The following is a 21430-nucleotide window of genomic DNA, read 5'->3' on the forward strand; positions in this document are numbered from 1 at the left end:
TTTCTGGCTGCCCAGACTCCAAGCTTGGTTTCCTCTCTCTCTCTCCTTGAGACTGAGCAAATGACCTTTAAACTGGTGACCCATACGTGAAATCTCAATCTCCCAAGAATTGACCATCACCCTACAAACGTGGAAACTGGCACCCCATGTATAAAATCCTTATCTCCAAGTATGGAACATGTCCTTACAAGTGTGGGCCATATCACTTTGGATAAGAAACATAGGATTTCAATAATAGAAATTTGTTTCTCAAGAAAATTGAACCTTGCCCTATTAGCATGAAACTTGGTACACCATATGCGAATCTTAATCTACAAGCTTGGAATCTGGCACTCTTTGTGTGGAAATCAATGTCTAGTCATGAAAAATGGCCTAAAAAGTGTGGAACCTGGAACTCCAGACATGGAACCTGGCTTTGAGTCATAGGAATAGGTTCTACATGCATGGAACCTGAACTCCATTTATTAAATCTGAAATTTCAGGCATTGATTTAGCTTTCTTAGGTGTGAATTCTGCCTTTTCATGCATATAATCTGGTCCTCCACACAAAACCTGACCCTGTAGACATAAAACTTGGCCCTCTGGGGGTGCCTGGGTGGCTCAGTTGGTTGAGCGTCCAACTTTGGCTCAGGTCATGATCTTGTGGTTCATGAGTTCAAGCCCCACATTGGACTCTGTGCCGACAGCTCAGAGCCTGGAGCCTGCTTAGGATTCTGTGTCTCCCTCTCTCTCTGCCCCTCCCCCACTTGTTCTCTCTCTCTCTCTCTCTCTCTCTCTCTCTCTCAAAAATAAATAAAACATTAAAAAAAAAAAAACTTGGCCCTCTAAGTATGGAATCTGACTTTCTAGACATGGAAAATCTCTCCAGATATGAATTCTTGCCTCTCAAGCATAGAATCTGGCTCTCTAGTTGTGGGATCTGAGCCTGTATGTGTAGAGGCCCTCTAGATATGGAATTAAATCTAGGCATGACATGAGTATGAAATACCTCTGTCCAAGCTAGGAACTTGGCCTTTTAGGAGTAAAACCAGAACCTCATAGAATGTCATCTAGACTATAAATGAGAAAATTCAGGCTTAATGTTAGCAGTGACTTTCCCAAGTTTTAACAACTGGTTTCCATTGGGTCTGAATCTTGAACCCAAGTCTCCTGATTTTCAGCCAGTGCTCACTGTACCAGCCCATTGCTCTGTGTATCTTGCTCTCTCTCCAGTGGTGTATAAAGAAAAAGAGAACTAAACAAGGTCAGAACACCCAAAGTCAGCGGACAGCTCTGCCCTGTCTCTGTGTCCTTAGATTGCTCAAACATACTGAATTTTCCCAGTCTCCATTTCAGGCAAAGATGGCCACCGAGACTGGTTCCAGCCCTGGCATTCTGTGCTCTGCCTCTATTTTGTGCTTCTCTCTGTTAAGGGTCTCTTCCCCTTGTCTTCAAGCTGTGTGAGGCCCAATTAGTCTGGGGCGAACTGGGCCATCTGAGCAAGGAGCAACCCAAAGATTAGCTTTGATCCTACCCTGAGCCCTCCTACCTCCTGTGGCTTCCCCCATTATTTCAGCTGCTGCCCAAGGAAGATAGTTTTTATTTGGTTGAAGTTTCCCATTCAACCTAGAAAATCAAATACCATTTTAACTGATCTTGACTTTGGAGGTTAGCCTTGCAGCTGCCTGGGGGGCCTCACAATCTCTTCCTATTCAAACGCCTGCCTTGTTCTCCATTTTACAGCTTGGCTCTTGCCTCTTCTTTCTGTTTCGGTAACAAGCTTTGGTGGCTGGGGCACTCAGATCTGGTTGTGGCCTGCGTCTGAGCAGAGGAGAGTATTAGGGCCAGTAGACTAACCTAGGGCTGGAGGAAGTCTTTAGAGCATCTTCTGTCCTTTTCCCCAAGTGCATCCACTTTGAACTCTCTGTCCTTCATATATCTGAAAAATAAACTTCTAACGCTTTGTGTGGCTTTTTCGATTTTAGACATCTATTTTTTAATATTATTTTAAATCCAATGTAGTGAACATACAGTGGTATATTAATTTCAGATATATAATATAGTGATTCACCAATTCCATATATCACTCAGTGCTCATCAAGGTAAGTGTACTCTTTTTTTTTTAATTTTTTTTTCAACGTTTATTTATTTTTGGGGGACAGAGAGAGACAGAGCATGAACGGGGGAGGGGCAGAGAGAGAGGGAGACACAGAATCGGAAACAGGCTCCAGGCTCTGAGCCATCAGCCCAGAGCCCGACGAGGGGCTCAAACTCACGGACCGCGAGATCGTGACCTGGCTGAAGTCGGACGCTTAACCGACTGTGCCACCCAGGCGCCCCAAGGTAAGTGTATTCTTAATCTCCTTCACCTGTTTCGCCCAGCCCCCCCCCCCCACCTGCTTTCCTCCAATAAACATCTGTTTGTTCTCTATAGTAAACAGTCTGGATTTTGTGTGTGTGGGGGGGGAAGTTTGGGATTTTGGCTTTTGGTTTTGGTTTGTCTCTCTTTTTTTCCCCCCTTTGTTCATTTGTTTTGTGTCTTAAATTCCACACATGAGCGAAATCATATGGCACCTGTCTTTCTCTGACTGGCTTATTTTGTTTAACATTAAACTCTAGCTCCATCCACGTTGTTGCAAATGGCAGGATTTCATTCTTTCTTACAGTTGAATAATATTTTATTGTATGTATATACCACATCTTCTGTGTCCATTCATTTGTAGATGGGCACTGAGGCTGCTTCCATAATTTGGCTATTACAAATAAAGCCATAAACATAGGGATATATGTATCCTTTGGAATTAGTGACTTCATATTCCTTGGGTAAATACCCAGTAGTGTGATTACTGGATCACATGGTAATTCTATTTTTAATTTTTTGAAAAACCTCCATACTTAGATATTATCTATTTCCTGCAGTGGTAGATAAGTCTTTCACACACTTATGCATTCCCAGCTTCTCTCTGCCATCTGCCATAATGTTAGGTTTCATGACCCTGAAATATTGTCGACCCCAGGACATGGAACATGCACTGGTTACGTTTCTTCTCTAGTTTTTTCCATCCCAAGTTTCTACATTTCTTTCTTTTTTGTCATTCTGTTTGCTTTGATCCTCAGCTCTCTTTTTTTTCATCTCCAAATCTTGACGCATATATAAACTCTTTGTCACTCAAAAAATAATTGCAGAATATATATAAGCTGAAAATAATGCTTCTTTTTTTTTAATTTTTATTTAATTTTGAGAGAGAGAGAGAGAAAGAGAGCATGAGCAGGGAAAGGGCAGAGAGAGAGAGACACAGAATCCGAAGCAGGCTCCAGGCTCTGAGCTGTCAGCACAGAGCCCGGTGCAGGGCTCAAACCCACGAACGGTGAGATCATGACCTGAGCCAAAGTCGGACACTTGACCGACACTTGACCGACCAGATGCCCCTGAAAGTAATGCTTCTAAAGAATAAATTAATATGCCTCACGTAGCCTTCGTTGCCAAAAACGTTCACCTTGTCCTAAGCCACATGCAAGGGAAGGAGGGTGGGGTGACCTGGCACCTTTCTTCCCAGGGATCTGGGCAGAGTCTCCTGTCGAGGAAACACTCCAATGCGTTTACGAAACAGGCGTGGAGTGCTTACTGATAGCCAGGGAAGCTTCAGTGGATTCACTGATTCCTTAAAGCATTTCTTTCAATGCTGTGTGTTGTCTACTGTGTAACAGGCACTGATAATACAGAGATGAAGAAAAGATGGCCTTTGTGCCCAAGTATTTTTTCCCTCTCTTTCCCTTGCCTCAGGTGGGATCTCTCATTCCCATCACGTAGGCCAACGCCATCAGTAAATGTTTCCTGAGTACCTCACCGAAACCCATCTTCTCATCTCACCCCTATCCTCCCTCGGGCCCCAAGCAAAGTCTTTCATGCTGCATCCTCTGGCCCAAAGCCCTTCCTCACAGAGCCATCCTGAGGGAAGCAGTGTGCTGGGGACCAGGTCGGCAGGGGGAACAGCAGCCGGGGCACCTGATCTCAGCTCTTGCTCTGTAAGCTTGAGGTGGTCCTCCCCCCTCTGAGCCTCTGTTTCCCCGACTATAAAACTGTGAAGCAAGCCCCACCCATCCCTCCTTCCCTGGCATGTGGCTTAGGACAAGGTGAAAGTTTTGGGCCACGGGAGGCTACGTGAGGCATATTAATTTATTCTTTAGAAGCATTACTTTCAACTTATATATATTCTGCAATTATTTTTGAGTGGCAAAGAGTTTATGTACACATCAAAAGCTGGCCCCCTTCTGTTGCCCCGAGGGCGTCCGCACCTACTTACCCAGAGCAGGCTTTTCCACAGATGGTCCATGTCGCTGCCCTCCCACCTCAAGTCTCTGGTTACCTGCCAGAACCATTTCGTGCAACCCTCCATCTGGGCAATAGATTACAAACACCTACACAAAGCAAAGGGCCACTGCAGATGGCCATGCACCTGGGATTCCCGAGTCCCCAGGCCACAGGGCCTGGCATTGGACCTCTCTGCTTGGCTGGCAGCCGTGGAAGCTCCAGATCATCTAGCAGGGAGCTGTAAAGCTGGCCGCTCATTAGAACAGCCTCTGGCCCAAGTCCACACTGAGAAGAGGCCGAGGTGTTAAACCGATGTACGTAACCTAATATCTGGTGAATTAGCCCACGCAGGGCACACAGAAGATGCAAGCCCAGCCATCTTGACTCTGTGTGATGGGCGGTCACGGTCCTCACCTCTCCACGTAGCTGCAGCCCCACACAGTGTTCCTCACACTGCCCTTCCAGAGCCTGGCTGCCCATGGGGGAGATGTTCTTGTGACTTCTCAGTGCCTGGATCTCTCACCCTCATGTGTCTCTGGTGAATACACAGAGCCAGATTCTTCTAATCTCCATTTCGCACAACAGCCATAAAAATATTTTATTTTAGGGGCATCTGGGTGGCTCAGTCGGTTGAGCATCCGACTTCGGCTCAGGTCATGATCTCTCAGTTCATGGGTTCGAGCTGCTTGGAACCTGCTTCAGAATCTGTGTCTCCCTCTCTCTCTGCCCTTCCCCTGCTCATGCTCTGTTTCTCTCTGTCTCTCAACACATGAATAAAAATGTTAAAAAATATTTATTTTATTTTTAAAGTTTATTTATTTTGAGAGAGAGAAAGAGAGTGTGCGAGCACATAAATGTAGGAGGGGCAGAAAGAGAGGGAGAGACAGAATCCCAAGCAGGCTCTGAGCTGTCAGCTCGATCCCACGATCCATGAGATCATGACCTGAGCCGAAATCAAGAGTTGGGCACTTAACCAACTGAGTTAACCCAGGCACCCCTAAAATATTTTATTAATTTATTTTTAATTTATTTTAGGTTTATTTCTTTATTTTGAGAGAGAGAGAGAGAGAGACAGCACATGAGCAAGAAGGGGAGGGGCAGAGAGAGAGGGAGAGAGAGAATTCCAAGCTGTCAGAGCAGAGCCCAATGTGGAGTTCAAACTCATGAACCTCGAGATCATGACCTGAGCCGAAATCAAGGGTCAGATGCTTAACTGACTGACCCACCCAGGCACCTCTAAAATATTTAAAAATTCTATGAAAACATAAACAGTAATGTTACTTTCTTGTTGGCTTGCTGTTGCACTTAGAATACGACCCTAGTTTGTCCCCATGGTCTGGGAGGCCCTGCTCAGCGTGGCCCTGCCGCCCGGCTCTGGCCCTGTGTCTCCATGATCGCTCCGGTTCTGACACTTGTCAGAATATGCGAAGCCCTTTTCCAACCTGGGGCCTTCACTCAAGCTTTTTCTCTTCCCCGGGGTGCTTCTTTCCTACACTTGGCACAGACAGTTCCTAGTATTTCAAGTTTCACCTGTCTTTGAGACGTCCTCAGCGACTTCTCTGTCCAAGGTAGCTGCCCCCACATGCCCTCATTCTCTCTTCTACCTGCTCTCTACTCTTTCTCTCCAGGGCTTCCTCTTGTGACAACTTTGTATTGTGTAGTATTTTCTGTTTACTTGTTTATACGTATTTTCCTTAAACAACAAGCTCCTTGCAGAAGGGATCGTGTCTATTTTAGCCATCCAGCCTTTGGCACAGTACATGACACACAGTAGTTGCTCAACAAATACATGTTAACTGTCAAATGAACAAGTGTCAGGAAATGAATTCAGGTCGGAGTACTTCAGGGGTAGCAGAGCTTTTTCTAGAGCACTGCTCTAGATTCTAACGTTGTGCGTTAGAATCACCTGGGGAGGCGTAAAAATCCCCACAGCAGTTACATCAGAGCAATACGAGTAGTACCTGATGCCGAATGTCACATGATCACAAGTGAGCCAATGGCTCTTAGAATTCACTTTGATATACAAGTGCTTTGGATTACAAGCATGTTTCCGAAATGAATTATGCTTGCAAACCAAGGTTTTACTCTGTGTGTGTGTGTATGTGTGTGTGTGTGTGTGTGTGTATACACACACACACACATACACACACACACACACAGTATATATATATATATATAGAGAGAGAGAGAGAGAGAGAGAGAGAACCCACTAGGTTACAGCAGAGTCTGGGAACTTGTTACAAATACAAGTTTTAAGGTCTTAGACCTACTGAATAGGAAGTTCTGGCAATGGGACCCAGAAACTCGCTTTAATGGGCCCTCCAGTTGTTTCCGATCTAGGCAAATGTTTGACAGCCACTGATTTAAGGAGTTGTGCTGTCCCTCCTCTTCCCATCTGGTCTCCTTTTGTTGGTACCAACAGCAGGAAAGGGGGTGCTCTTTAGTAGGGTGGCCACTACCCCAGTTTGTGGGGCAGTGTCCTGCTCTTTTTTTTTTTTTTTTTTTTTTTTTAGTTTATTTATTTTGAGAAAGAGAGAGAGACAGAGAGAGGCAGAGAGAAGGAGAGAGAGAATCCCAAGCAGGCCCTGCACTGTCAGCACAGAGCCTGAGCTGGGGCTCAAACTCACAAACCTCAAGAGCATGACCCAAACCGAAATCGAGAGCCAGAGGCTCAGCAGGATCCCAGGTGCCCCGCCGCAGGGTCCTGGTCTTACTGGAAGTCCCATAGCCCAGGAAATCCCCCAGCCCCAGCAGGTCTGCGGTCGTCCCCCCCCACCTTCAACTCAAATACCATATTCACCAGACAAGTCAGATACACTGTGATGAGTGCATTAGCAGGCTTTAAAATGTTAATTTGGTCCAGTATCCATGTGATGGCTCCCCTACGTCCTGGGGGATAGATGTGCCAACGTCAGGTACGCCTGGTCACCATGGCTCCCACTTCAGATGTCCCCAGAAAGCAAACACCACGGGGCCTCGCTCAGAGCCACCCCACTGAGTGCTGTCTGGGGATAATGTGGCCTTGTTTTCCAAAGGAGGGCACCTAGGCAGTTAAGAAACAATTCTTAGAGACCCACTACCGCCTTCCTGGACACACAAAGGCTTTGGAAGAAAGCGAAAACGATCTCGCCGTCCAGTTCTCGGACAGGGAACAAAATGATGACGTCATTCGCAGGTTGCAAAGGTCTCATCTGAGAGCAGCGGGAACTTACATCTTTTTTTTTTCTCTTCAAAATGTATTTACTTTCAAATTTTCCAGTTAGCTGAGTATGCTACAGGAAAGCCTAGAAATTTGGCTTCAGGTTAAAGTCACAAGCCTGGATCATCATCTATTCCAGGCCTCCCCGCAGACCAACGTTTACAAATGGGTTTAAAATCTAAATGCCCAAGGAAGTCGGAGAAAGAATCTCAAGGTTCCTTTTAACTCAAAATTTGGCTTCGAGAGTGAGTTTAAGCTTTCTAGTGGTCACAGCCAGCCTCGGTTAAAGGTGGTTTATGACCAAGGGGGAAAACGGTGAGCTAATTCGCTGCCACCCCTCCCCCACCCCTCCACCCCAACGCCCCAAACCACAGTCCCTTAGCGGGACCGCTTAAAACATGGGCAGGTTCCCTCTGACTCCAGAGTCTGAGCTCTAAGACCACTGTCATATAGTGCCCTCCTCGCCAGTCGAAATGCCTCAGTCCCCTCCTTATCCTTGAAAGTTGATTGCTGCCTGGGTTATTTTTCTGGTAATGAAGGTCCTGGAATCAGGGTCCTGCTCCCTTCCTCCTGCTCCTTCAGGGCACTGTCTTGTCTCTGACTCCACCTCCTGAAATTAGCTCCCTGCCCCAGGCCGTCACCTCCCCTTCCCTGGGGGGCTGTCTGCCAAATCACTGTCTGTGGCAGCCAGACCTCACCCCTCCGATGCCTCCCTTCTCAGATAAAATTTTCCCCTGGCCCTTACTAGTGGCTTCTTATGAGGTGCCACCCCCTTCTCCTGACAGCCGCTATTACCTACTACTACCGTCCTTTTTTGGAAATGCTGAGTGACCACTGTCCTGAGTGTCCCTACTTCCCTCGGGTGGGTGAGCCCAACCTCCAAACCTACAGCTTCTGATTAGACATTTCTTTCTCACAAAGGCCTAGAACTCTTTCTTCTTCTTCTTCGTCTTCGTCTTCGTCTTCGTCTCCTTCTCCTCCTCCTCCTCCTCCTCCTCCTTCTTCTCCTTCTCCTTCTCCTCCTTCTCCTTCCCCTTTCTTCTTCTTCTTCTTCTTCTTCAACCACTTCATTGAGATACAACTGACCTCCAAAAAGCTGTACCTATTTAATGTATTCAGCTGAATAAGTTTGGAGAGAAATACACACCCATGAAATGCATCAGCACCCTCTATGCCATAAACATACCCACCCTCTCCAAAAGTTTCCTCCCAACCTCTTTACTCTTATTATATTTTTGTGATAAGAACACTTAACTAAGAGCTATCCTCTTGGCCGATGTTGAAGTATACAAGACAGTATTGATAACTATAATCTCTATGCTATAGGGTAGATATCTAGGACTTTCTCATCTTGCAGAGCTGATACTTGGTACCCTCAACTACTACGTCTCACTTCCCCTCCCCTCAGAGTACTTTTTCTTTGTATTCTCAGCAAGGAGAGTCGGGGACTGCTATGAATTTGCATGGAGCTGTAATTTTGCAAATGTTAGATGCACGTCCATTATCTTTTAGGTAAAAGGTGCTGGGCATGTGTATCCTCTATGCACCCTCCACCCATGTCTCCTTGGGCAGGGTATGTGATCCAGACACTTCCCCCAAACACTCAGGTGTTTGTCTCAGGGGAAACTTGGTAAACTAATAATTATAGTTACTGTGCTAAATTTTATCTATAGAGGTCTTCACCAAGTAGCATGGACTTAGAGAGAAGACAGGAACTAAATCTGCTTGAGTAAGTACAGGAAGGCATCATGGAGGAGGTGACTTTTGTGTTTTGAAGGGTGGGCAGGAATTCTCAGTGTTTTGAGGCTTCCCTGTGTTATGATGTTATCAATTTATAGCTTTTCATGTTTACTGAAAATTCTATGCAACCCAGCCTTTCAAACTTTAATAAGTTCTATGAACAAATTCTAGGTGGTGAGGGGCTGACGAAAGAATGTGACCATATCGGTCACCACCTTTTAGGAACTTACCATTTTGATAGTAAGGAGCATGCCTACATATGTAACAGTTAAGTAACTTTTTGAGATGAGTTCAGGAATTGGCATACGAAACACGGCTATCTCCTTCACTGCTCTACCTCTGGTTCTGATACTGCCCTCGGCACATAGTAGGTCCTCAGTAGAGGCTGGTTGACTATAGGAATGCTTAGCGTGAGGGGGAGATTGGATATGGACACTGAAAGCAGGGCCATGTTTGAATAGGCAGAGGGGAGAGTGTATATTGTCCCACATGGCTTCATTTTTCTCACAGGCACGTTTGTGTCCCCAACTAAATCACAAACATCCCAGGGGAGGGGCTATAGTTTATGCATCTGTTATATCCAAAGGAAACTAGGTATTTAGTAGATAGTCACACATATTAGCTGGATTCCAAGGCAAGCTAGAATTTCATCAGCCTTTAACTAAAAAATTACGAAAATATTAGTGGGGGGAAAGGATGAGTCCTTTCGAATGTTCCCAAGTTTTTCTCTACCCAAACGATATGTTTATTTATGTGTAATCCACATATTAGGGGATAAACATGTGTTCACTGATATACGTGTGTATATGCACGGTGGACATTGTCACCATCCGTGTGGAACTTACTATTCTGTGGTTGAACAGAACAGACAAGATAGACAAATATCATCATTTGAAATATAACTTCAAGAACTCAAAAGCAAATTTTGGCAGGTTAATCTGGGCCCACGTCCTGGAGGAGGAGAAAGATCTGGAGCTGTTATTGGAAGCTATGATCATCAAGGTGCCCTGAAAAGGTCAGAATTTCCTAGAATTTCTCACTGCTCTCCCTGTTTGAACTTGTGTCCTTCAGGCTAGTGGAACATTAGCTGCATTTGCTTGCTGGACCAGATTGCTCGTGTGTTACATCTGTTTTTTTTTTTTTTTTTCAACGTTTATTTATTTATTTTTTTTTTGGGGGGGGGGGGACAGAGAGAGACAGAGCATGAACGGGGGAGGGGCAGAGAGAGAGGGAGACACAGAATCAGAAACAGGCTCCAGGCTCTGAGCCATTAGCCCAGAGCCCGACGCGGGGCTCGAACTCAGGGACCACGAGATCGTGACCTGGCTGAAGTCGGATGCTTAACCGACTCTGCCACCCAGGCACCCCTCATGTGTTACATCTGTGATGGAATATCTCTTGCTTTGCTACGGATAGGTCTGTGTGACTGACACTCTGCGTGAATCTTGTTTTGGTAATGCCAAACTGTAACGATTAAAATTCTGGAAGACCATTCCTCTGAGGTCAAGTTCTTTGGAGGATACTAGAAAATGTCAGAAGCATAAACTGAGCAGGAGAGGTTAAAAAATTCACTGGCCTCAGAATGTGCCGATCTGCCCTATGAATAAGCAAGAACACAGTGGGCTTCACAGAACAGGATCTAGGTACCTAGATAAGAGTTAGATATGTCAGTTAGGTGCATTAGTATGGAGGGGAGAAACTACCAAGTGGACACAATGTATTCTAGGTCCTAGAATGGTCTGTTTTGTGAGTCCAGGCTCATGTCCAGTGGGAATAAAATTTCTCCTTCTACAACTCTTCTACTCTGCCAGATCTCCCTGCCCCTACCCTGGGTTCCCACTAGCCCACCACTGGGGTATCCATCATAATCCCTTTGATTTAAGGCAATCATAGCATGGGGCATTCCCTTTGAAAATACGAGAGAAGTAATGCTTCATGGAAATGATGTTCAAATTTTTTTTTCCTTAACAGAAAACCCCTTTTGTTCCTAATAATAAAACCTGCTATGGCCGAAACAGAGGAGGGGGCCTGGGCCTTCCCCCTCGGCCTCACCCTTGCTGGGCTGGTCTCTGAGACATTTGTGCAGAATCCTGAGGCTGGTAGGAAACACTGTTTCAAAAGCTTTGCTGTTGGGGCGCCTGAGTGGCTCAGTTGGTTAGGCGGCTGACTTCGGCTGAGGTCATGATCTCGAGGTCAGTGAGTTCGAGCCCTGCGTCGGGCTCTGTGCTGACAGCTCAGAGCCTGGAGGCTGTTTCGGATTCTGTGTCTCCCTCTCTCTGACCCTCCCCCGTTCATGCTCTGTCTCTCTCTGTCTCAAAAATAAATAAACGTTAAAAAAATTTAAAAAGTTTGCTGTCAACAAACCGACCATACATACTCATTTGTGGGACAACTGGGGAAATTGGAATATGGATGGGGTCAGACGATACAAAAAACTTACTGCTCATTTTTTTAGGTATGATATGGTATCATGGCCATGTGAGAAAATCTCCTTATTTTTTTTTTAAAGATTCCTATTCCATGATGTCTGGGATTTACATAAAAAGAAGTAAATATGGAAACAAGAAATAATGTTACGCCTGGGTGGTTTTATCATAATATTCTTTCTGAAAAATGCAAAAGCGATGCTTCAGGCTGTGGCAGTCATGGGCATCACTAGGAAGGAGCAGATTACCTGTACAGTTTTTCTGGGGACCTCAGGTGCCAGCTGCAGAGCAGGGCACAGAGACAGTGGTGGGGGAGGGGGGGGTCTCCTGCATCCTTTCCAGCCACTCACCACCTAGGGGTCCTGGCAGGACACCAGACTGCACCCTGAAACTCTCCTTAGATAAAGGATGAACAACATTTGTTAACATCAGGTGCTGAGCTGGCCCCCGCACATCCTCCTTGGCTGTTGCGCCCCTCCTCCTATCTCCTCTGAGTCGGCAGGAGCCTCTCTGTGCCCTGCTCTAACCTGCTCTGACCTGGCACCTGCCGCGTTAGAGGAAAACTGAGCTGATTAATGTGCACCTTTTCTCCCTCTCCCAGGTATCCAGGGATCCTAAGAGAGTGGCTCTCACTACCAAGGAAGCTGACAGAGCCCTGTTGGAGCAATACTGCCCTTTCCCTTAGGACACCTGCCTTCGACTGCCCACTGGCGGAAGCGAGCACTGTTCTCGCTCCCCCTTGCTCTGTCCTCTGCCATCATCAGCCTAGGAAGCTGAGTTGTAGAATCTGAGAGAGAAGGGACTTCTGAAACCAAGAAGTACAGCCCCCCCAAGCAGAGCAAGAATCCCCTCAGATGTCGCTGATGGGTGGGGGCCACCTGGCTTTTGCTAAAATGTTTCCATTTGAAATCTTTCCCACCAACATGTACAGAATGCTCCTCCCTGTCAGGCACAGCTCGAGGCACTCATCAGGGTCAGACACCAGTAATACCTCCCAGGGACAGTGAGAACTCAGGAGCAAACAACCCAGAGACTTCCCGCAGCCCAGGACATTTAGACGCCCTGGCCTCTGGCTGCACACCCTGCGTCTGCACACTGTGGACGGGCCCATCTCCCTGCGGCAGCGAATTGGTGCCCGGCCGGGAGGTGACTGTTGATGAGGGTGTCGTTCCTCAATATTCTGTTTCTTAGCTTTGCAAGGTCAGGAGCTCAGGTCCTGGGGGATACAGACCCATGCCAATCACACCCCACAAGAAGCCTGTATGCCAGAAGGGCAATTTACAAATGGGCAATGAATGGGCGTGGTTATCCGTGACCCGGACATTTACATCTGCCTTCCGAGACACCCATTTCCCGGAATGGAATTTATAACCAGGAGGTTGCTTGGTGAGCGTGGAATCCGCCCAAAGGAAGGGGGATGGCTGTGAAGGAGGGTTTACTCAGGCTGCGAAGAGAGAGAGGAAGGGCTCCACTCGGACCTTTTTACACCCAAGAGTGGACACTTACCGACACGCTTCTTTCTAAACACCTATTTGTTTGTTAGCCACGTAAGGCATCTCGAAAGATTACAACTCTGTTCATCTCAACCGTGCTTTCCTAAGGTTGTCTTGAGATTCTGGGGGAGGGTAGGTGACTTAATGGCCATCTGGTTAGCACCCTGACCCAAGGCTCTCTAATGTGCCAGTTCTAACATTTCTTTTTTGTTTTTTAATTTAAAAAATTAATTGAAGTATAGTTGACATATATTCGTTTCAGGCTGTACAACATAGTATAGACAATTATATACATTATGAAGTGCTGACCACGGTAAGTGTAGTCACCATCTGTCACCATACAAAGTTATTGCAATATTATTACTATATTCCCTGTGCTGTACTTTTCATCCCCTTGAAGTTCTGGCATTTCTATGCCAATATATGGAGGGAGCAGTGAGGAATGCAGCCTGGTTCTATTAATAGGTGTCAGAACAGGGGTTCCCGACACTTTTTTTTTTAAGTTTGAGAGAGAGGGAGAGAGAGCAAACAGGGGAGGGGCAGAAAGAGTGAGAAAGAGAGAGAGAGAGAGAGAGAGAGAGAGAGAGAGAGAGAATCCTAAGCAGGCTAAGTGCATGCTGTCAGCACCATGCAGGGCTCAAACTCACGAACTGTGAGATCCCGACCTGAGCCGAAACCAAGAGAGTTGGACACTTAACCGACTGAGCCACTCAGGCACCAGGGTTCCCAACTTGGATGCAACAAGGGCCAGGTACATATAAAGGAGGAAAGCAGGCTGGATAAAAGAACAATTTCAATAGGAACTTCGGTATAAATATGCTTCCTGATGTCCTTTACTAAGAAAAAATAGCACAGGTGTGAGAATAAACGGCAACTGATACTCATTGTGGGGGATGGGAACACAATTGTGAGTCTTGGGGACTCTGGCAAACCGAAGAGGCCATCTCCCTTCTCAAAATGACCACTGCTCAGCTCCAGCTGACAGTGGCCACATGGAAATGAGGTCCTGAAATGATCAGATCTGATTTTTTTTTTCAAGAGAAGTCGGTAATCTGGATTTTGGGGTGAAATCACTTGATTAATATTGACAGCCGGTTCAAAAATCTTTGCAAATGCTCCACTAAACAAAACATGCCAAGGCCAGGTTTAGTCAGTCAATTAGTTTAAAGCTTCTGCTGCATATTTTTAAAGGATCCCATGATTGAATATTTTTAAAAAATGCTAGTTTAACAAAATAAAATAGGCAGAAAAAAACAGGTGGATTTTTGCTGTTTTTTTTTTTTTTTTTTTAACCGTAGAGCTTAACAAGGCCGTTTAGACACTGATAAGATAGACAAACACGGATAGAGAGAGAAGTGTGTTTGATCTCCAACTCAGGCTCAGCGGCTTCACACAGACAAAGCCCTAAGATCAGGGTCTAAAGGTGGCCAGGTGTATCCATTTCCGGTAGCTCATTTGGCTTCATTTTAGTCTGTGGCTTTTTTCTGGTCATTCCCCTAAGCCAAGGGGTACCTTTTTCTGAGGTCTCAGAGCCCAGGCACCCATGCTGACAGCAATGGAATTCAAGATCAGAGACAGTCGTCCCCACTCTAGAGGGATGTTCATATTTCTTACCTAGCTCACTTTTCCAGATTCTACAACAGTTCAGCTATTTTTAAAAAAATGTTTATTTTTGATAGAGAGCATGTGCAAGCAGGGGAAGGGCAGAGAGAGGGAGACAGAGGATTCAGAGCGGGTCTGCCGACAGCGGAGAGCCCAACGTGGGGCTCGAACTCATGAACCACAAGATTGTGACCTGAGCCAAAGTCAGACGCTTAACCGACTGAGCCACCCAGGCGCCCCTAGAATAGTTTAGCTCTATCCAGAAGCTGTAGTTCCTCTTCCCTGGTCAGTCTTACCTCCTATAATGACTTCCTTCACTCTTGCTTTATCCCATGTCCATCATCCCGTGTGAAATCTGCCTCAGAACTCACCACCACCAACCCCTCCAGAAGTACCTCCTGACTTCCTTCCACCCACCCGCCTCCCTAGCTGGTTCAGATAATCTCATAGAAAGACTAGGCCCATATTTAGGGCCCAGCAAAGCAGAAACCAAAAAGATAAGGAAAGAGCAGCTCTGATGAATTTTTCCAGAAGGTTGCAACCAGAGAATCCAGAAGGAAGCTTTTCAAATGTCAGCATCCACGTGAGCCTTCAGGGTTGTTTCATTTTGACTCGAACTCAGAAAAGGCTGACCATCATCTTTGTAGGGCTTGGGGTCTCTGCCAGCATAAATGGAATCAGGTTTTTTTTTTTTGTTTGTTTGTCATCTGTAGGCTTCTAGCGTCCAGAAGGAATTGGAGACTGCCTGCCATAAAAAACCACATCTATGACCGGGGTTGACATGTGGCTTCTGTCTCTCTTTTGCAGCAGCCCAGCCCTTATCTCATGCTAGGCTTACTGCCAACACCTCTGAATAGACCTCCTGCACCCAGCATCCCTCACAAGGCCATCGTGTGCCTGGCTGCCAGAATAATCTTTCTAAAACACACAGTGATTATATATTACCTTCCTGCTTTTTTGTCATCTCCACCTACCTACATTGAAAGCTGCCTAAACACATTAATTATACTTCTTTACAGTTCCTATGTCGTGGCGATTCTCAGACTTCAGTGGGGAACTCATTTAAAATGGGGCTGCCTGGTTCTCATCTCCAAAGACTCTCATCCGGTAGGACCAGGGTGAAGTTGGGAATCCGCCTTTTATTTCCGGGCAAGTACTTGCAATGTTGTGTTGCCAGAGGTCTATAGACTACAAACTGAGAAGCACTATTTAAAATAAAAATTTTTTAATGTTCATTTTTGAAAGACAGAGAGACAGAGCGTGAGTGGGGAAGGGGCAGAGAGAGAGGGAGACACAGAATCTGAAGCAGACTCCAGGCTCTGAGCTGTCAGCATAGAGCCTGACGTGGGGCTCAAACCCACGAACCACGAGATCATGACCTGAGACGAACTCGGACGCTTAACCCACGAAGCCACCCAGGCACCCTGAGAAGCATTATTTTTTAAATCTGGTATAGACCTAATAAATGGATAAAAGTTGAGTTGTTCTGGAATTAATGAACCTTTACTTTACCTTCCCTGAAAAGATTTTATTTCCCCATTTCCTTCACCCCAGCATCTGGTAGAGTGTTGATTAGTTTCATGCTTAAGTGATTTTTAAAAATACTCTGAGAAGAAAAGAGGAGGGAGGGGCTTCTCAGTGGCTTTCACTGCACACCTGGAGGCGGGGAGGTGGTTAGCAAAGTGATACTTTGGAGACAAATGGCATTGTCAGTGATATCTGGCCATCCGTCCCTCCCATATCTGACTGCCCACACCATCATTTGCCCCTCTGCTCCACAATGCCAAAAGTAGCTATTAATTAACAGAAATATATTTTAGGCCCTAATTTCCCACCTGAAAGTTCACTTCCTAAAAATAAAAAAGAGAGCCATAGCTAGGAGGAGTAGCAGAGAACAGCAGTAGCATTAAAAAATAATAGGGGGGGCGCCTGGGTGGCGCAGTCGGTTAAAAGCGTCCGACTTCAGCCAGGTCACGATCTCGCGGTCCATGAGTTCGAGCCCCACGTCGGGCTCTGGGCTGATGGCTCAGAGCCTGGAGCCTGTTTCCGATTCTGTGTCTCCCTCTCTCTCTGCCCCTCCCCCGTTCATGCTTTGTCTCTCTCTGTCCCAAAAATAAATAAACGTTGAAAAAAAAAAATTAAAAAAAAAAATATGGTGTGCATTTCATTGAGCACTTACTATGTACTGAGCTCTGGTAGGCACCATGCACACATAATCTCTCATCTTCAAAATAACCTGCAAGTAGGTATTAAGTGTCCCCATTCCATACATAGGGAAACTGCCTGCCTACCTTCCATGACATCACAAAGACTCACGCAAGGGCAGCTGGGAAAAACCAAAACCAAACAGGGCATGAAAACATAGCCACATATTCCAGAGTTAATCTTCCAGATCAGCCATATTTGTAATGAAGCTCCAGAAGGAGAAAGAGGTAAAGAGGGAAGAAAAACTCAGTCTAAAATCTCTTCCGAAAGAGGTAGGAAATGACCCTTCTGTTCCCAACTGCTCACAGGCTGACTTTTCCTTGCATAGGTATTAATACCCCCAAACAAGCCTTGAATGCTTGGGGGCTCTGTAATCTAGTTCACTACAGCCAAAGATGAGTCCTTAAAGGTAATTGACACATCCTCAGGCACTGATTCCATTGAATAGATCAATGTTACATATCTCAAAAATGAAAACAACTCTCTGGCTCAGAGCACCCATCAACAAAATCGCTGTAATCCCAGGCTTGAAATCTCTGCTCATCTTGGAATGTCCTCCTCACCTCTACTTCTGAACTACAGTCCTTCTGGCCACCTGGTGAGGTTCCCTCTCTGGGGTTCCCCATGCTCACCAAGTGGCTCCTAGACCCTGGTTGGTATCTCCCCCCACCGTCCTCCACTCACTCCTTCTACCCTCCACTCCTCACCCCCACCCTGCGTTCTCCTCTCACAGGATTGGCGTGCTTGGTCACATGACAAGAATGTCTCCTGCGGCCAAATGGACATGCTCACTTCTCTGTATTGCTTCCAAAGTCACCCCACCGGGTGCTAGGATGGGTTATAAGGTGTCCCGCCAGAGGGGCCTCTGCTCTGTGTTCTCTAGCACACCTGCTGGCAGGTATTTTTCATTTAACTTGCTCTTCTAGTTCATAAATATTCCTGTCCTTTGGATCCCAGCCCAGCTGGCTTCTGGGCCCACCACGCTATCTATGCTGCTTTGAGAGGCTCTCACACACACACTGGGTGTCATCCTTTCCTCCTTGGATGAGTTCCCTTCCCATGGGGGACAATGTCTGGAAGGTTGGGAGAAGGCCATCAATCCCCGGCATCTCAGGGTCTGAGCCTTATAAACAGGCATCAGCCCCAATGGGTCTAGTCATTAATGCTCCATGAAGGCCCTAAGCAAATACAGCCTCCAGCCTACCATTCCATACTCAGTCCATTTGGCCCAAATTCATAATGAGTATACAAATGAATCCCTTGTTACATATATTTATTGACTCACACTGCTGGCACACGGTCTATGTTCTCTGAACCCTAAATTAGGATGCACAATCCAAGATAAGTCTTGCAAGAAGCAGACCATTTGAAATCGAGTATGTGTCCGAAAGCCTGGGACATGTGGTCATAAGTTATTTAAGACACAAAAGACATCTATCAGCAACTCTCTGCACCAAGTGATACATTTACTGCTTTGGTGAGGAGGCATGGAAAATCGAGCGTGACCAAATTCCCAGCAAGATCAGTTAACCGGCACTGTGAGGCTGGGAAGGAGAGCCTTCCTTGCAGTTCAGGGCTGTGGAGGAGGGGAGCCTTGAAAGCTGGTAGGATCTGGATAAGGCAACAGGGGGAAAAGAGCGTTTTCAGTTGAGGAGAACGTCAAAGCAAAGGTGTGGGGACAAAGGCAGCAATGTGGACAGGAGATGCCACAGGAGACCAGCCTGAGCAAAGCAGAAGGTTCATGAGCAGTGGTGTGAGAGGCCGGGCTTAAGACATTTAGTGTGATTTAATAAGCAGGAAACCACATGGCTGCGTGCACAGGGAAAGGTTGTGATGGGAACAGTGTTTCGGATCAGGCAGCAGAAAAAGTGGGATCATTTGAGGGGCATTCAGAGGCCAGGAGATCAGCTAGGGGCTAATGTCCTTGTTTGGGTAGCAGCTGAGCCACCCGCTGCTCCGGATGTGGAGAAGATTGCCCAAACCCTGACCCCACACACACCGTGTGACGTCCGTATGCCCTTGCTCAGTCCTGGGTGCCCTGGCTCCCATGTCAAACTCTGCTAAATGTTCATTCTGCGCCTTACACTTTTTCCTTCAGCTCTGCCTCATCAGTGACCAAAAGGAAATCTGTTAAATCCAGGCGTGAATTTAGGTCCAACCCTGGGAAGCGGATCTGGCTGTGGGAGGCATCTTAGAGAGTGGCACGGCCTCTCAGGATAAATTCTGTCACCTCACGTTCCCACAACCCCCTGCAGCCTGGCGCCGCAATAGGACATGCTGATGCCCTCTGTGGGGCAGTTGCTGAGACCAGCTGCTGGTCAGGACTCAGGCTCAGGAACTGTCCCCACAAATTTAATCTGGCCCATGACTTTGAATTTCCTGGCCCCTTTAGCTCTGAATTTTTTTGGAAGCAGCGCTCCCTCTTGGGTTAGGTACTGTTTTTCGGATGGTCTGTTTTAAACATAAGTTATCTCCTGAGAAGGATAATATTTGGCTTTAACAGCTCACCATGGGTCAGGATAGGGTGGAATCACTCCACCAAAGAATCACAGAAGAGGCATAGCAAATACCTTAGCACTCAACCAATCCGACCACCTCAGCTTATATGAGAGGAAATTGAGGCCAGAGTGAAGAGGTGACCTCATCACGGGCACATCCAACTACTGACAGTAACAAGGGAAGAGTTGGGTTTCCCAGCTTTAGACCCAACGATCTTTCCCATTCTTCCATCCATCTTTCCAGCAAGTGTTTCTTGAGCACCCACTGTGTGCCAAGAACCATGGTAAGAGCTGGAGATACCATCATAGAGGATGAATAATAGACCCCTTAGTCATTTCACACGGCCTACCTCTACCCACTAGCAATATGAACCAGCTCCCCCCACCACCCACCACCAGTGGGGCACGGAGTAGGGAAAGGTTGATGAGAAGATAAACAAGAAGGAAGGTTGCTAACGTGGGCTACCATCAACCCATCCACCTGCCCAACCTGGGCAAGAAAACTTGCCGTGGGGGACCCTGGACTGCTGGCCATGGCATATATTGGGAACATGGAAGGAGGGTGGGGCAAGAAGAAAAAGGAAAGAGGTGCAGGTCTCTGAAAACAGGCATGTGAGGACACTGGCAACAAACTTCCCTCTGCCTGCTGAAGAGGGTAGTGGGGTAGCTACATGGGCCTTCCTAATGATGCATGTTGAGACTCTATTTCTCTGGGGTGGAGCAGGGGGAGCACTGGAGGTGCAAATGGCACTTGGCAGCTGTCCCCCACCCTCCCCACCTCTTGGGCTCAGCAGCTGTGCCCCTCACAGCCCCAACTTTTGCCCCCAACCCCAGGGCCTGTCTTCAGGGCTCCTAGCCTCAAACAGTCAAGCCTACAAAGTCAGATGCGGACTGTGCATCTGACTCTCTGGGAGTCACTGCCATCACTTTATTAAATTCCAAGAAAACTGAATGGAGATCTGATCGCTACAACAAGCTTAAAAGAAAAACTAAAACTTTCTCATGAACTGATGATAACTAATTGGAAAAGTTTCAATCATCCTGCAAAGGAAGTCAAGGGTGCTGTTATGAGAGCACAACAGAATCATCTCCTGTTCTAAGAAGTCATGCCAGAGAGCTAAGCAGCCCTGGGAGACTCGGCCCCAGCATTAGTGACACTTTCCAGCACTCACTTGGCCTCTCCTCCCTGAGAGCTGAGGTCTGCCCTGGGGCCAGGCAGAGGGAGCACCATACTGTATAAAGGCCACTCATCTTTAGCTGCCTGCTATGTTTTTGAGCGCTGGGATGCCTGGGCCCTGGATCCTCTCACCTGCACCTCTCACAGCCACGTGTTGAGTGGGATGTGGTCTGAGAGTTTCCCAAAGACGCTGCACATTTGACCCTGGCCCGTTGGGACTGTTGGAATTTTCAGTGGCGTTAGAATCACTCGTCTGATCTACTCTCCAGAAAACCTATCAAAAGGTAGATTATATACTATGTAAATCATTATACTTCTCTCTCTACTTTTGTGAATATTTAAAATTTTCTATAATAAAGTTGAAAAAAATTAAAAGAATATTAACTGGCAGGGATATTTCATTTACTCATTTGTACCTATTACATTTTGAATTAACATTTGACAAAAGTTTATTGAGCTTCTCTGTTACACACCAAGCACTGAGTGGCCTCATTAGATTCAGTACTGAAACTTTTGCCTCATGGCGGTGGCTCAGTTCTCTGTGGGTGAGGTCTGGGTATTTTTCACTTTGTTCAGGATATTGTCATGTGCAGCCAGAGTGGAGAATCACTGCCCCAAGGGTGTGATGGGGAAAACAGCACATGGGTGGACTTGGGTTCTGGCTCTCACCTCTGATAGCCATGTGATTTTGAGAACTTCACTTGTGTCTTTGGTTTTCAGGCTGGACTTTCTTCTGGAAAACGAGAGAATGGAACTTGACAGTCTCTGAGGTCCTTTCCATCACTCCTCAGCCTCGTGG

At 46.6% G+C, this 21430-nt stretch overlaps 1 long non-coding RNA gene across 1 annotated transcript; it reads right to left on the bottom strand.

Moving 5' to 3' along the window:
• Nucleotides 1-6006: 6006 nt before the first annotated feature.
• On the bottom strand, nt 6007-17011 carry LOC123586312. The gene is made up of 2 exons (XR_006706737.1): nt 16931-17011; nt 6007-6197 (listed from the first exon to the last, which is right to left on the bottom strand). It is a non-coding gene; the product is annotated as an uncharacterized LOC123586312 (long non-coding RNA).
• Between the last annotated feature and the right edge of the window lie 4419 nt (nt 17012-21430).

This window comes from Leopardus geoffroyi, chromosome C3 (genome assembly GCF_018350155.1).
Source record: "Leopardus geoffroyi isolate Oge1 chromosome C3, O.geoffroyi_Oge1_pat1.0, whole genome shotgun sequence".
NCBI classification, from domain to species: Eukaryota; Metazoa; Chordata; class Mammalia; order Carnivora; family Felidae; genus Leopardus; species Leopardus geoffroyi.